The sequence below is a fragment of the Daphnia pulex genome, chromosome 12, assembly GCF_021134715.1.
Source record: "Daphnia pulex isolate KAP4 chromosome 12, ASM2113471v1".
Classification (NCBI taxonomy): Eukaryota; Metazoa; Arthropoda; class Branchiopoda; order Diplostraca; family Daphniidae; genus Daphnia; species Daphnia pulex.
In genome coordinates, this window is record NC_060028.1 from 5,697,115 (window position 1) to 5,711,572 (window position 14,458).

The 14,458-nt window shown below is 37.0% G+C and overlaps 1 long non-coding RNA gene across 2 annotated transcripts; it reads right to left on the reverse strand.

Moving 5' to 3' along the window:
* Positions 1–12,158: 12,158 nt before the first annotated feature.
* LOC124208505 lies at positions 12,159–13,386 on the reverse strand. 2 transcript variants are annotated; one of them, XR_006880479.1, is made up of 4 exons: positions 13,084–13,386; positions 12,777–13,001; positions 12,580–12,703; positions 12,159–12,513 (listed from the first exon to the last, which is right to left on the reverse strand). It is a non-coding gene; the product is annotated as an uncharacterized LOC124208505 (long non-coding RNA). The 2 variants fall into 2 exon arrangements; XR_006880478.1 differs by having other exon boundaries at positions 12,580–12,695; positions 13,084–13,385.
* Between the last annotated feature and the right edge of the window lie 1,072 nt (positions 13,387–14,458).

The following is a 14,458-nucleotide window of genomic DNA, read 5'->3' on the forward strand; positions in this document are numbered from 1 at the left end:
TGCAAAGATTAAGATATTGTTGTTTCCAATGAGACCAGAGTTAACGGCTGACGTCACTTTTGTATGCGATTTTTATTGCCTTTTATGCTAGCTGCAATATAACTGATTTCAATAATGTGGGACCACGGGACCATCATCCGGTGGGTATAATCATGAGAAGAAGTTGAAAGATTCTGTGAAAGCTTTAAAGGTACAGTCTTGTAAACTAAATCTTAACAATTGCACACAATCAATCTTCAAGAAGATTATAGTCATACATCATGATTTACACAATTGGGCCTTGGTATGTGAAATATTTATTCAATAACCAATTGTTAAAATAATTAAACAAATTCTTTTTGAACTGTTTATGTTCTGTCATCTCTTAATCTCAAGCTTTTATTTACTAACACTGCTACATTCCCGGGACATCAATATTATGTACAAACACATGGTAGGTAGAGGGATGATTCTGTGCGGTTACTTTCGCCAATTCTCCGTAGACACCAATAATATACAGTATATTAATACATATATTGTACACCCCGTAAATAAAATATATACCTCATGCATATTTCTCACTGTATTTTTTTTCCCTAATATTCATTGATGTATGTAAATTATCTCCCTTAACTGTATTCCTTCCATGTCCTATATTTAAAATGTTCTTATATTAATTTGGATCAACCTAAAAATTTACTCACAAGATGCCCCTATTTCAACGAACTATAAATGTATAAACCAGAGGCTACAATGTCAATAATAAAATTGAAATAAAATTCAATAAAAAAATTTATTAGAAAACGCATTCCACGTCAGTACACATTAACACACATTGATTTTTCAATCAAATTATTCCGGTTAAAACTGTTGGTCACACAACTTTATAAAAATAAAGTGGGAAGAAAACTTCAATCTTAATAAATGAGAAATAAAAGAGGAGCGATACTCTGTTCCCTTCTAACCATATCATAAGCCGCATCTTCACAGTCCAATGTCTGTTTCCAATTGTACGTTAACTAATTTTAATGGATTTTTATTTTAAAATATTTAGGGAAATGTTTTTCATAAAATTGGCTGTTATAGAAAGGAAGTGAGTCCTGTGCCATTTCCAACGGTAACCGAATGCTGTTCCCGAATTCCTTCGTTTTCCGGATGTAGAACAGGTGAGCAACGAATTCCCCGTCATCGTCTAAGGAATGGAGAAGGGGGGACGAATAAAGCGAAACAACACGAAAATTGGACATCGGATAAGTTAATCAAGTTGTTTTCTGTTTTCTCGTGCTGATTGCTTTTGCCTTGTGTCCTGTAATCAATGGTAGTAATTTTTAATAGGATCTAATCACAACATTCCTATCTGAATTCTCTCCAATGTATTTTAGGAATGCTACCTACGAATATGAAATACAAATATATATTCGGAAAAAATCTTGTAACAGAAATAATAATAAACAAGCTAATTTCTTTGGAGATGAGATTATGCAAAAAGAATCTTTGTGGTTGCGCAAACACCTTGAGGTGTAACCACAATCTCTACTTTGGCTATTGGATTTGTCGTCTGCAAATTCTGATTCCATGTTTGTATTTAACATAAGTGAAATGTATGATTAACTCTGAAATAACAATTAACTTCACATGGGAGTCTCAAAAGCTTATGGGCCCAGTGCACGAATCCGTGAGCTAATACAAATTGTTAAATTTGTCCCTGAGAAATTTTAGCTATTTGTTAAAAATTTATGGAAAGAAAATATGAATGCTGGTTGCTACTCAAGTAAGACAATCTTACTCACAGTGGGGATGGAAGTGAAGTTATCCACATGAGATAATTAGTTTATAATACTAATTTTCTATTCCAACAGATGTTAAAACCATTATTAACTTTATGGTTAGTGAACAAAGATCAATAACCAACCAAGATGCAATATCAGCATGGTGTAACAAAGTCACAGCCAGAAACTTTCTTTTAGTCACAATCAAAAGATTTCAACATAGCTCACTGATCAATAAAAGGACCGTGAATGACATGTGGGACGACTTACTCAAGTAAGACAATCTTACTCACAGTGGGGATGGAAGTGAAGTTATCCGCATGAGGTAATTAGTTTATAATACTAATTTTCTATTCCAACATATGTTAAAACCATTATTAACTTTATGGTTAGTGAACAAAGATCAATAACCAACCAAGATGCAATATCAGCATGGTGTAACAAAGTAACAGCCAGAAACTTTCTTTTAGTCAAAATCAGAAGATTTCAACATAGCTCACTGATCAATAAAAGGACCGTGAATGACATGTGGGTCAGACTATCAACACAATGTCTGCACGATGGAGTCCAAGACCAGAGGCAGGAGAGAGAAAGAAAAAACGAAACTTGAAGGCCAAGAAGGAGAGATGAGAGCAAAAGAAGGCGCTCTCTTTTTTTCTTCCTTAGACGTCTGCGTGGAGAGAGATATGTGGCAAGTTGGAGAGAAGAGAGGGGAGAAAAAACGTCAAAATGACGCAGCATGGCGTAGCACTTTTGCCCTGAAAAACTCCTCCCCGAACGCTAGATTCATCAAAGTTTATAATAGCACCAAAGGATATGTTGCCACAATGAGGTAAAAGATACCGTTTGCTTTGATGGCTTTTGATCTGCCATTGTCTAGTGTTTCGGCATCGTTCTCGTCGCCCTCTCTCTTCTTCTTCTCAGTCTATTTTCTGTCTTGTTGTTGTTGAAAAACAAGGAAGTCAACTTTAATGCCGAGCATCGAATCTCTTGTTTTCGCACCTTTCCCCAATCAACAAGGCAATTCTTCACGCTAAGCTGCAACGATGTCGTGTTCTTTTGCGCTTCAGCTACATCCAAAGACGACTAACAAACCAAAGTCTGCTTTTCACAAGCAGCTGCCTTAGATACACAGAGAGGAAATATTCAGAGATAAAGGCAGATATGTATATATAAACACTATATAGGATCGAAAAGACAACTTTTTCCATGCTGTATAAAAATGTTTGCCTGCCACCATCTCCCCATGTTTCAACTTGAGGGTTTTGAAAATACCCTTGTCTTGTCTTGATCCTTACTTTCTTTTCCCAATATTTTCTATAAAATTTGGTATTTTGTAAAAGCTGTTTGGCAAGCAGTACAGGACATGTTTCCGTGGGTGACTATCAAGGGATTAATCGCAATGTCTTAAAAAATTCAAATATTTGCATGGCTTTACTATATCATCAGGTAAGGGCAAGTCATTGCCTCGGTATTCAATTTATTGCTGATAGTATGGTGCAGTTGACAGCATATTGTCCATATATGGGACAAGTTTGCCAGTTACGTAATTTTTTTTCCTACTTTTTTTTAACGGCAAAAATTTTCTAGAGTCTCCCTTATCTTTACTTCCAAGATGAATGATTACTTGGATGAAGTGCTGACATGCTGCGTGTGTTTTGAGTGGTATAAATCCCCAAGACAGCTACCATGCCAGCATACATTTTGCAGGGTATGCCTTTTGAAACTCATCGAAATTTCGAATGATAACGGCAATGTGAAGGTATTAAATAAAATAATTAAACATTTCCAATTCTAATTTTATATTTCTTTTTTTAGTTTCCATGTCCTACTTGCAGACAACCATGGGAAGTTCCAGAAGAAGGATTCCCATACAATATAACTTTACAACAACTTCTCGACTTGCCCAGCACCTCGAGAAGTTGTGAGGCTGTCTCATTGCCCGAGCCCGTGACCGTGACCGTGTTCGTGCCCGTCCAAGTGTATACAACTCATCTTAATGAGGTTTTTTTTTTAAATATTTAAATTAATGATGATAATTTCTAATATTTTTATTACAAATGGTTTTCAGCTACCAACATTAAACTTACCAGAAAGGCAGGTCCTTTTTGTTTCCGAGGCATTAAATCCGGGGAAATTCTTTGGACAATTTGAATTTGTCGGCACAGAAAAACCACTTTCTGTTGGACTTGAGGAAATGAGTACTGAGATGAAGGAAGCGTATTCGAAACTTGATAACCCACCCAAATTGTATCATACAACAGAACAAAGCCTGCTGGGCTACTACGGAGTCAAACACGATGCAACTTTTGGTAAGTTATCAAAATCTTTTATCGGTAATATTTTTATTGTTAATTTAAAATTGTCATTTTTCTTAGATATTTACAATCGTGTCAGGATTATTCAAGAAGATGGACCCGTAGTCAAGCTTTTATTAGTAGACCACGGGTCCACAGAGTTTGCTAGGCGCGACACCGTTTTGGCACCAATTTCATCTCTCATTCGCTTTTCCCAGCCTCCGTACGGCATTTTCTGTTTCTTCGAAGAGTTCACCAATTTTCCGGTAAATAGATGGACATCAATCATCGAATCAACTTGGTTGACGGTCGAGATTGGACAACCACAAGATGGTCTATATCCTGTCACTTTTGCTGGTGAATGTGTAAATGGAATAGTGGCCCAAAAGTTACAGAAATACCAAGGTGAGCTAGGACTTCTCGAGCTGCCCAACAGCTCGAGAGCTCAAGCTTTCCTGTACGACGTCATCATTTTGGGGGTATATCAGGGAAGTCAATAGTATTCTCAGAGGTAAGTTCATTTGGCCTATGAGGAGTGGTCATTAATCTTATTGAAGATATTCTTTTGGTCGTTACATGGTAGATATTGCAGAAGGTTTTAGTAGGTCAAAAATGACTTTGTTTTTTTTAATAGCTAGTAAGTCACTTATTACTGAGCCTTAGAGGTTAAAAGTGGTCCTCAACGTCCAAGGTTCTTGGTAAGTTTGACCTTGCTGGCCCGTAAGCCTTAAATTCAGAAAGTATAGAAACACTAAGGTAGCTGTAGGCCAAACAACGCGGTAAAGTGAGATCTTTTGTGGATTAGATCGTTGGTACAAGACAATTGGAAAAGCAGAAGGGTGTTGGCAACGGAAGTTCCCGAGGACAAGAACGAGGAGGAAGAGAACGAAGAGGAGCAACACGGTTGAGGAATAGATTTAGTACGGGCAGTAGAAAATGAGGAAGAAGGAGACGAAAGGGAGAAGACCAGGAAGAAGAAGACCTACTGGAGGCCAGATCTTTGGTTAGAAGAAACAACGAACGAGGAAGAGGACGTAAACGAGTATGAAGACGTGCAGACGCATGAGGAGCAGGAAGAAGTCGAGAGAGGAAGCGGAATTAATAATCCTAATTGAGGTTGGATGGTCGGATAGGAGGATTGGTGGACGAGGAGAGAGACGGAATGACTGACAAAAACGACGGGGAAGAATAAAATTTTTATAATTGGTTTAGAATTAGATTTTTATTTATTATTTGGTTTTGGTTGTGAAAATATTGTCGATGTTTTTATAGTGGATAATTTTGGTGTGTCTCTTATGTTGATTATTTAAATTAGATAGTGTTAGGGTGACTAGGCCATTTTCATGTGTTGGAGAATCGGGAAAAAGGTTTCGTGGAATGGGGATGTAATATATTTTTGAAAAAAAACATCTCCTACAAACATTATAGCAATTAAAAAAACACAAGTACAAACACAATTTGACAATATGTGATACTTTATTGTGGTTTATTTTTTGTTATTGCCATGTCTGGGTACTGAAACCTTCCCGGAATTTTTAATGGATACAGTAGATACAGCCTCGCATGGAAAGCCAATTCAACAGCTTCAGTAGTGTTTTCGTCAGCAAAAAATTCTCTTACGCTTACGGAGCTAGAGGTTGTCCACGCATAGCAAGTCCAGCTTTACAATTGGGCAGAAATCCAGCCCAAAAAAGGCATAAAGTTTTTCAAATTGTGGTTACTCTAGCGATGATTGCATTCAGATGAAATGAAGGAAATCAGGAGATATTCAGTGGTTCTTTTTGAAAATGTGAACAATCATGTAATTATTAATTAAGCGTCTAGCTACTCGACACCATCCACAATCCCAAAGAAGCAAACTACGCCATAAAAATTGCTTTCATCGTTTACTCTTTACCTGCATTCTGCAATTAAATCCACAAATCTGCCCTAGTTTTCATGCGGCTTTAAGAGCCTTCAATCAACTTGCTTTCTTTGTCCTGATTCTGCCTCTTCCTTTGAACAATTAGGAAAAACATTACTCCTAAAAAGAGTAAATTTAAGTTGAATAAAAAAATCTTAGTTGAGGAAAACCTTTAATTTATAGGTTGTCAAGTGCCAAAACATTAATGCAGTTGACGATCAGAAGGTGACAATTTTTTTCATCTCAATGTCCGTGTTAACCATCACCCTTTTTTATTCATGACAACCTATTTTTCTGCTTTTAAAACAGAGAAAAATGAAATAAAATCATTTATGTTTATCGTTGTTCTTTACGTGCTGTTGCCAACGTCATCGAGATCAATGAATTTGATCATTATTTTCTCACTGATAGATGAATAATATAAATTTATATTTCAAGGTGTATTCGCGATTCATGTAAAAGTTATTGTAAATCACCAATTAAATGAATAAATGACACGCTGGGAAGTTTACTTGTATGATGTATGAGTGATTGATGAATATTGATGCAGTACACAAAACTATGAATGGGAACTTGACACTTGATAAATCTAATGGAATAATGAGAGGGCGATAATTCAAATGAGAGTGAACGAAAGTGAACGAACAAAAGGGGGGTTAAAACACTTGACAGTTGACACTTGTTTCGCACAGAGTGGTTATCAAGTTGTTGTTTCTGAGAGAGATGTTGGTTTTAATCCGATTTTGCTCTGCATGGAAAAGAATTAGTTCGACGGATCGTCGTTAGTAGCGCCACTCAACTCGGCTCCACTTCTCCCGCTCAGAGGTCCAGTCTCTTTCTAGGGCCGCCTTCCGGCCAGCTCTCGTAACAACGGGATTTTCTACAAAAGTAAACTACCAATTTTTACTTTAGTGAAATGTCGACAGAAAACGCAGTACATTATTTTTCAATTATTTTTCACAGTGAAAATGTTAATGGCCAATTTTTAAGTTTTAGCAGTTTTTTGTAGTAACAGGTCTGACAATTTACCCAATTTATTGTATACTGATTTTGACGTATAGTTGATGTTATGATTCGTGTATCTTTATGTAGTAAATTCTCTTATTGATTTGAATTTTTATATTCTTGGCGTGAAACGACGTTAAAGATGTTACCTAGTTACCTAAACTTCTTGGATTAGTTAATTTTTCAGCTGACTTTTTAGGGGAGAACGGGGTCATCTTGGACAAAATTTTTATTTTTCTATTATTTCTTTTTGTATTTCTTTTTTATGAAATATTTTTTACATGCATTGTAAAGTATCCTCTTGTCTACCTACTATATTTTTTATTTATTTTACCGTTTAAAAATAAAGAAGTTGTAACGATTTTTACAAAGTCAATTTTTTGTACCTTCGCGAAAAATCGTGGGGTCAAACTGGACAGGCTATGTATGAGATTGGACAGTGCTAATTAAAGGCACAATGATCCATGACAAAAATTTAAAAAAAATATGTTCGAATTCTCCGTCCATTCTTTAGTCATCCACGCTAAAATGGATAAAATCGTGTAAAAAACTTAAGAGTTATGAGTGTTTCTGTAAAGAGGGGGCTAGATTGGACATTTTACGGGAATTTGGGCCCTAAGGCTACTAAGCTCCTCCCACTGCTATAGTTAGCGTTGTCCAAATACACCCCTAAAACTGCTGTCCAATCTGACCCGACCCTATACTTTTTTGTATTTTGCTTATATCTTTTAATGTACTTGACATTAAAATGTAATTTTTACGGTAAACATAAAGGAATGAATGCTCTAGTTATATCTATAATTTGTTTTTTAAGGTATCACGTTTTTATTTTATTTTATAGCTATTGAAATCGAAAAAAAATTACATCAAACGCCCCTATTTTATTTAATTTGGGATAACATCCAAAATAATCACGCGATCTCAATAAAAAGTTTATCCTTGATGTAAAACACTAAATTCTACATAAAAAATAAAAACAATGAATTTTATCTTCTGAACTGAGGGAATAATTACATTTGTCCAATATGACCCGTGTCCATCATGACCCCGTTCTCCCCTACCTCTTTTTACCAATATCTCTATCTTTCATTACTTCATAAATCTAAAATAGGTTTTCAATATAGCTTCATTCTAATTGTGTTTGTACTGTACAAAAAAGTGCTTGTGTCTCTGCTTAGAAACCATTTCCCATATCTCACGGCTAAATGAAAGGCAAGGCAGGAGAACAAATGTTACAAATGTTGCAAATTGCAGATTGTTTCAAAACTCGTTGTAGCCCAATCCTTTATATTACACGAATTTTGTGAGCCCTGGCCTAAAATGATCCGAATTTTATTGAGCTTTTTTAAAAATCCGCCTGTGATTTAAAGTGGTGTCTATGATCCTTTGTTTAGTGGATCTCGGAGTACTGGGACCAATTAATTCTAGATAGAATTAAAGATTGCCTAAGTTATCTTGATAGGAAAGTATTTTTCTCCAATTTTTATTTATTGCCTTGGCATAACAATTATGGACTTAACGCCGGAGTGGGGAAATCATAACATGTGTGTTTTTTACGGTGTGCTATCCCAATAGAAGATACAATGCATTCAATCCAGCATTCCTTTAGTATCATTGTGTACCAACAAATATTTTCAATATGAAGGTTGGAAGTGGGTGTTGTTGGAGAAAATTGTCTCGGAAATGGACTCTGCAAACACAAGGCCTTGAAGTTATACCCGACAATAAATATACTTCTAACAATATATAAATGATGACATATATACTTATGTCATATATATATATACTTATACATAATATATTCACATACATATGGATGTGTTTAAAAAGGAAACTGATTTTGTATTATGCACGTTTCTCGAATACGAAAGTGACCCTTGCGTGAATATTTTGATTATGGACAGAAAGAAAGAGAGATACTCGAATTCCCCCGACACTGACGCTGTTGATGTTGCACTGTTGCCATGCGGTCCTCTTTCTGTCAGATTTTTTTTTTCTTATCATCCGGTGTTCACCTCTGATTTTGTCTCTGTAATTGTCGGATGCGATAGTGGTGGCTGATGTAAATGTCGGTGAAACCATCGCCACCAAGCCTTCGAGCTCTAGGCCGGAGACTAAAGGCGCTCATGATTTCACATCTTATTTAACTATTAGGCAATTTGTCCCAGATTATATTCACCTTCAGTTACTTATTTACTTGGCTTGTCGTTCATGTGCAACAGCTGAAAGAGTGAAAATTGCCGCGGTTGTACAGCGTTAAACCATCGCAGAATGTGCCTACCTAGTGGTCGTGTTTTCACTGCATGAGGGATGGGCACAACTTAAAGAGTGCCACTGTAGACGTGATTGGTTGAAATCCAGCCACAAGTAAAAGCGATTACGACCGACTAGAAATTCTTCGTGAGTACTGTTTTTTTCATATTTTTCGTGTTTGAATGAGTTTTTGAAAAAATTCTGTTTTTCCTTTTTTTCTAGTGTGTGACTAGTTATAGGCGAGAACAACTTCGTCACTTATAGTCCCACGTCGGCTGAATTTCAAAATTTCGGCAATCTCGTGAGCGACGCTTTTGAAAGACATTCGCATCACTACAAGGAGATACTCGTCATCCCAACTTCCCAACAACAAGACACTTGGGATCAATTATATGGTTGCCTGAAGCCCAAAGTAGTTCCCAATAAGCAAGTAATCACACAAATTAACGAATAAGTTTACAACTGTTACATTGAGCCGCTAAAAGAATTGCCGCTAGAAGACTTCATGTCTAAATGTGGAATGTCGTCACTGCTCAAATACTGGCTTGTCCACTTTCAGTACCAATAGTTATTTCTGTATGAAAATGACGGGTCATTTGTTTGGCCAGGTTGCTAATGAAAAGGGAAGGTACAAGCGGGTTCCCGAGTACCTGGTCAATAAAGATGCCACCCTGTTTCCCTCTGACGGTACAGATTGTTAGGGTACTCATTTTTCGTTGAATTTAGCTCTTCATTTTAATTTGTTTCAGCATTCCATTTATTCCTTTGTTTCTAAATCGAGAAACCTGCTAAAGTTGAGAGTGACTTTCAAACCCTATCTAAAGGATCCCAACAAATCGATGCTGGGAATAAATGCATTTCAGCTCATTAACTGTCTAGCCCAGAGCTTCACCAGCTGGCAAGTCGAACACTTAAACATGCCCAGCGTAAATTTTCTGCGCGAAGGTAATCATAAAATATTGGCTCATGTGAGTTGTCTTTTTTCATCGTTTTCCATTTCTTTTGTCAAATTTTTCAGTTCATTTTAATTTTGGATTTAAATTTGTTTTCATGTTTTGTGGGGGTTTACTAGTGTCCCTGATCGCTACGGAAAACAGCTTGCAAACTAGCTTGGTAGCTTTATCCAGAACAGTACAGTTGGTCGTGATAAAAAACGTTAACAATCGATGCTAATGACGCAATTTTTTTTCTTCTTTTATTTCACCTTATGTATGGCAGTCAGAAGAACTTTGTAGTGTTGCCGCAAGTGTTGAAGGTGACTGATCTCCCGATACCGTTTCACTGCATCCTGAGAAGGGTGCGTAATTACCTTTCCCAGTGCATAATATTTTGCCGTGAACTCGGGGCCAAACTGTGAGGAAGCCATCAACTTTTGTACAAAAACTACAATACAAACTATTTGTAAGTGCACGACCTGTTGAAATTTCCAGCGGTGGAGCCCACTCATAACGCTGGTGAACACGTTGTCACGACAGACGACAACAACGATGGTGGTTTACCCTGCAAGTTTCTAAAGAGACTTTTCTTTCGATATTTAGGTATGAACTGTAAACCAGTCGGCACTCATGTCGCAGTGGACGTGTACTTGGAAGCAGAAACGAAAGACACTTTAAGTTTACCGTTGTGGTATGTTTTTGTGAAATGCTTTTTAGCCTTCCTGACAAGTACTGTGTTGTGGATGTCGGAAGTTTATTTTCTATGTTTTTTTTTTTTCATTTTTTGTTTTGTCTGACTGCCAAAATTTGGAAAAGGCTTCCTTTAAGTGTTGTCCGACATTCTCTTTTGCGATGTGAATGGGCATTGACTCGCGTCACAACTTGAAGACACTGGTCTGTCGTATGCAAGACATTTTTTTTATTTATTTTTTTTTAAATTGGAATTTAGGACCCTTCGAAATTTACTTTTTTATTTGATGTAGGCCTATTCAGTGTGTGTTGCTATAGTTTGTCGTGTTTGTTCCTTTGTAACTTGGACTCGGTCGTAACTGTATTGTTACTTATAACATAGTCATGTGTGAATAATCGGTCATTAACGTTTGATGTGAAAATCGATCGGATAAAAGGGAACGAAAGTGTTTTTTATCGAATTCTGAAGATGAATATATGAAAAAGAGTCGATTGCAAATCATTCTAGGAATGAGTGGACGGCGGAAAAGCTGAACGCATCGTATCCGTGTTACCCAAGTTTCTCGGTAACTTGTACTAGGAGGAGCTCGAGGAGCATAAAACGTTGAGGATAGGGTGTAATTTTCATTCATTTTGGCGGTAGCCTGCGGGAGTTATTAGTTTACGACTTGTTTTTTTTTAAGGGAAAAAGCGCAGCAACTCGCATACGTTAACAGGGCGGACTTTTTTCCGAAAAAAGTTTGATCGCAAAAAATTAAATCCCGCAGGCTACCGCCAAAATGAATGAAAATTACACCCTATACTCAACTTTTTATGCTGAATCGAAATATGCTTTCAGAATCAGCATAATATGTACACACGTATGTGTAATCGACGGCCAAAGAATTTTTACTTCCACGCGCGCTCTGCGGCTGGCGTTTTTACCCCTATTCGTATCTTATAAGCCAAGGAAAGTTGCTCAATTTTCAGTATGTTGTTGTCCTTCATATTGTCTATTTTTTTCAATAATTAAAACAATTTTTGATTAGCTATTTACCCCTCAATTAAAATAAAAACCAGCTTCTTGGCGGTAAAAATTCCACGAAAATCATCTTTGAGCCTCATTTTCGGCAGATTTCCCTGGCGGGAATTAATTAAATTTCAGGCGAGATGTAGTTCACATATTGATAAATGATTTTATCGGTTTGCCACATTTGATTAACCCAGAATTAGACTCAAAACAATAAGGGAACGAAAATAGACTGCCCCAGTAGGCATCCGACGAGTCGGCCATTACCGGAACTCCAAAACCTTCCTTCGAGCACATAGAAGTAAAAACACTGGAGAGTTCAGTTAAATATATGTATGGAATAAATTGGTACATGCATTACAGACTTGCAAAAGAAAATAATAGTAATTTGTTGATGGCTGACAGGCTAAGGCGTCCGAATCGCAATCTTCAGTTGCTTGTCCGAAGTTTCCTTCGTCTTCAAACTCCTCTATGCTCGACCCCATCCGTCCAATAGATCTTCTTCCTTTTCCTTAAAGTCATCCGTGAAATCGTCACCTTGTGCGAACGGAGATTAGGCGGACGGAGAAGCAATAAAACATGGCCATCTTGTTCTGGTTTTGAACATTTTCTTACTTATATCGTAGACTTATCATCCATGCATCAATAACCACATAGTTTTCGATTAAAGGAACTGTAAGTGGAAAGAGAGACAAGATATAAATAAAATACGTAATACGGTGAGCAAAGTAGCCTTTACCTGAAACAAGTGTGTCACGGGAATACATCTAAATCTGGTTGCGTCACGATAACACGGTCCTTCTCATTAAGACGATCAAAATTAGATTTTCAATACGCGCCTTATTCTTTGGGTATCTATACAACTATAATTTTGGTTAAAAGTAACATTTCAATCTTAACATTATACGTCTCTGGATTACCAGTGAATTTAGCTACCTGAGATTTCAGCACTTCATCATAAAACTTACACCATTTGACACTGCACGAAAAGTGTTTGGTGCTTTCACACAAATCGAAGACCAAAGGATGGCATGATTATTCAATGACACCTGCTCATGCTTGCCATGAAGACTCTGTTGACTGAAGACAAAATCGCTTAGCCTGATTGCCAGGATTTCCACCATCTGACTTGTTGGGATTTTGGGTCTTCCGTTCCAAGGTCTATAAACATGTAAGAAAACACCAAGTTAAATACAGCTTGTTTAAAACATAAATAGAGTTGAACAAAAGCAACACTTCTTACTTGGACCATATTAAGATACTTCTTTTGAGCCTTTCTTGATAACTCTCACTCCTGAGGCCAGCTCAGGTTGACCCACAAGCCTAGCACTAGATTTCCCCTGGCTTATTCTTACTCGTTGACCAATTATGCGTTGCTTCTCCCGTTGAGCTTCGTTATGCGATTCCCTCGAAAATTTCAGGCATAACTAATGCCTGCAGAGCTTCTGCACTGCTCTTTCGTCTAAAGACGTCATCGTTTAAAAAACGTAAACAAACAAGTTCTGTTGTCTGCACCAAAACAACTTATTTACTATCGATTCTTAGGAATCGATAGTAAATACATCGCACAATAATTAGATACTAGATAGAATGATAAAATTGATAAAAAGGTTTAATAGAATTAAAAAGGAAATTAAATATTGTAATTAAACCCCATAAACCGCTATTTGTGAGGATTTCAGCCGTTTATTTCATTGCAATCCATGAGCGTTGTGCACTGGGTCTTAACATAGGGTGGTACGGAGAATTTCAACAATAGGGTGGTACGGAGAACTTCAAAAACTGGGGTGGTACGGAGAATGGTTTATTTCGAACCCGTAATAAAACATTCTCCGTACACCCCCCGAGACCAGGCTGTACTTTTTTTCATTCCAAGATTCCCCTAGAGACAAATGATAACTAGCAATGCTGTATATTTCGTCTGCAAACTTCAATAATTCCAACTTCCAAGTTGATTCTTACGAATGGTTGAGTAAAGAGTTCTCATTAGAGGTATAGAGGAACCCCTCTTTACCAATGTTCTTATATGTATTAAAAAGAGCTAAACAATGCGATAGTTTACTTTTGTTCATATAGAGAAAGAATTTTTATTTGTTTAAACTTGAGTTGCAAGAACAATGCAGTATTTTACTTTTTAAGTTTTTCATGACGCTACAAAATATATTGTTACGCCTGCTTTACGACGTTTTATTTTCAAAGAGTCGCTGATCCTGAAACATTCTTGGACTACACCACCACCACTCATCTTGATGTGGTCGTAAAAACTAGCCTAGATCACAGGCCAGTGTTGCTTCTCCCGATGTATGATGCAAATAAATTTACCGGACGAAATCATCAAAAGGGGGTCACTTTCTTCCCTGAATCTATAATATTTCATGTATGGCTGCCAGCAGCATGAAAGTACTGCGACTCTCGTGCTGGGTTCTTCATCGGCGACTAAGCAAGGTTGGATCGAGGATGATCTTCCAGAACTATTAAAAAGGGGAGGAAAAGGAGTAGCTGAGTTTCTGTTTTTCCAGTGACCTGAAGTATGACGCGGAACGACATATATCAATGGCTCAATCAAGAAAGGTGTCGTTTTTGATGAATCGTTTTGTAATATACCCTCGTAAAATTTG